The following is a 3128-nucleotide window of genomic DNA, read 5'->3' as shown; positions in this document are numbered from 1 at the left end:
CAAGAATTCCAATCTGGTAAGAAAAGGAATTCGAATACAAAACAATAGTACAAAAGACTATGTATCATGACAGTAGTGCAACACTGTTCTGTTTGCGTCACTAGTCGGTAATATAAGATGCTAATAACACGCCGCACAACAACGCGCCGTTTGGCTTGCAGTGTAAGCGACAGAACAAGACAAAAGTCCCACAACGCGCTGTTTGGCACTTTGTCGTGCTGTCGCTAGCGACAACACGACGCACAAAAACGTTCTGAATGGGCACATACAATTTGATATAACTGAGCCAGACAGGTAATATACAACATTAAATTTCCCCTTTGTATGGTGGCTGATTTGGTACATTGCGCGTTGGGTTGTCTATAGCGAGAACGCAGCCTATATCGTTATCACCGTGAATTCATGAAGTTGAAATCGTGAATTTATGAAGTTGAAATCGTGAACATGTGATGTAGAAATCGGGAATCCATGATGCTGAAATCTTGAATTCCGTATGTTGAAAACGGGAATTCAGGAAGTTAAAATTGTGAATTCATGAAGATGAAAGAGAATACATGAAATTGAAATGACCCTACCGTCTTTCGTACGATTCTGATAAACTTGATGATACAGTGTATTTACAAAAGAAATGAAAATCAAATATATTGTCGATTGTCTAAAATCCATAGTGCTTAAATACACAAACACTCGCTCACATTTAAGAAAACAAAAATATATCAAATTTTCATGAAAAGTAGCATGTATTTGAAGGCATGCTACTTTTACATTTTATTATATAGAACAAGGGCAACATTGTCGCAATACTACACCAGTCACAAAAGCTTTTGATAGAGATGTGGGCATCATAGATATGCATATAGAAGATATGCTCTGTGCAATATCGGGAAAATATCTGGATATTTTATCATCTCAAGTGACCTTTGACCTTGCATATATTAACCTCAATTACATGTTTTACAACAGTAATTATGATAATGACCATTTGTGTTTCAATCCCTCAATAAATGATTATTAATTGGTCGGAATACACATATTCATATTTTTATCTAAACTTTGACCCCCTTTGGGTGACCTTGACCGCAGGGAGATAAAATTTGCATGCGACTCTCCACCTCACAATGGTGAACATTTGTGCCAAATTATTTTGAAATCCCTCTATGCATGTAGAAGTTTGCACCGGACAAGCATTTTTCAATGACCTCTAAGTGTGACCTTCAACTTCAACTTTGACTTAGGTCATGCTCATGACACTGCTTCTAATAGTGGTGAACATTTGTATGAAGTTTCATAAGAATCCCTCCATATGTGTAGGAGATATGCTCTGGACAAAATCTATATATTATGATATTATCTTAAGTGACATTGACTATCATTGTTAGTTACCTTGAACTTGCATATATTAACCCAAATTACATGTTTCACATCAGTAGTCATGATAATGACCATTTGTGTTTCAATCCCTCAATAAATGATGACAAAATGGTCCGAATACACATTTTCATAGCTTTATCTGAACTTTGACCCCTATGTGTGACCTTGACTTTGGCAAAAGGTACCTTATTGTTGCAAGCTTAACAATGATGAACATTTGTGCCAAGTTATATTTCAATCCCTTTATGTATGCAGAAGTTATGCTGCAGACAAGTGTTTTTCAATGACCTCAAGTGTGACCTTGACCTGATTATATTTTGTGCACACAGAACATTTCTATGAAGTGTTATTGAAATTCTTTCATGCTTGTAGGAGATACGCTCTGGAAAAAATTGGATGCTGCCCTCCCGACCGCTGGGGGGATTATGTTGCTGCCATAATGGCTCGGTAGATTCACAGAAGATTTAAGACATATCTCCGTTATTTAACATACATGAACAGAATAAAATGTTCGGATACCAATGTCCAAGGTTATAAAGAATTGTATGAAATTCAAACTCAGATTTCAAGTGTTTGATTGGTCAGAAACAAGCTCAAGATGTATGGTGTACAATGAAAATCCAAAGATTGCAGACAGAACTGACAGACAAAAGTTTTATAACCTTTGATCAAGATCTTAGGATTTTGGTAGGGAAAAACAGATTGCACTTTTTAAAACCATTTATTTTGGCTTGCACAAAATTATTGAATTTCGTCAGTTAAAGTACTTTAAAATTCCAAGAAATTTGGTGGTCTGATGTATGAAAAGCTTAAGTTGAAATAAAAATGATTAAATATAAACTCTAAAATGAGTCAACAAGATGCCACCCACATTCCACTGGTCTGTCAGTCTAAGACTGAAACTAAGAATGTAGTGAGCAATTATAAAAAAAATAAAGTTCGCCAGTGTATCATGTTTAATAGCATTTAAAATTGCAAATGTTATCAAACAAAAACAATAAATAACATGTACATGACACAAATACACAATACTTAGCAATCACAATCCACAATAGATAATACATTTTACATGTATTCAAATCAACAATTATTGGGGTAAAACATAATTATTTCCTTTAACCCTTTCGCTACCAGAGGGTAATCTATTTATTGATCACCTATTTGCCAGAAGGTTTTCTAAGAAATTACTATATTATTAATTGATATAATTATTATTATTTGTTATTAGTATTATAATAATTATATGTGTTTCCAAATCTGCTAGTATAAAATAATAATCGTCGATGGTTTAATTATCTAAATATTTTTTATTATTATTATAATTATCATTATTATAATTAATTATTATTATTATTACAGAAACGGCAAAAGTTCATATTGCAAATATGCCGAAAATAATAGGGACAGCATATGACAGTGAAAGGTTTAGTAAGACTGACTATATGATATTCAATGAAGCAAGCTTTGATCAATAGTTTTGGTTACTGATCAGGCAAGCTTTTTGTGGTCAATGCAAAGGTGATTATGACATTTGGACAACACAACACAATCGAGTTCAACCAATTTCCACAAAAGTAGGCCTGCAGGCTAAAATATTTCTTAGCTATTGGTCGAGCAAGGTTTAAGTTGTCATGTAATTGTGGTCCAGATTTAACAAGCACAAAGATAAGCGACATGTATTTCTAAATCTTCTTGATTAATGCCCAGATGAACATATTTGTCAATCATGTAAACAACTGTTGCATTGCCCATCAACC

The sequence above is a fragment of the Ruditapes philippinarum genome, unplaced genomic scaffold (assembly GCF_026571515.1).
Source record: "Ruditapes philippinarum isolate M1 unplaced genomic scaffold, ASM2657151v2 ctg8431_1_1_1_1, whole genome shotgun sequence".
NCBI classification, from domain to species: domain Eukaryota; kingdom Metazoa; phylum Mollusca; class Bivalvia; order Venerida; family Veneridae; genus Ruditapes; species Ruditapes philippinarum.
The sequence above is the reverse complement of the archived record's forward strand: the minus strand, read 5'-3'. Positions refer to the sequence as shown.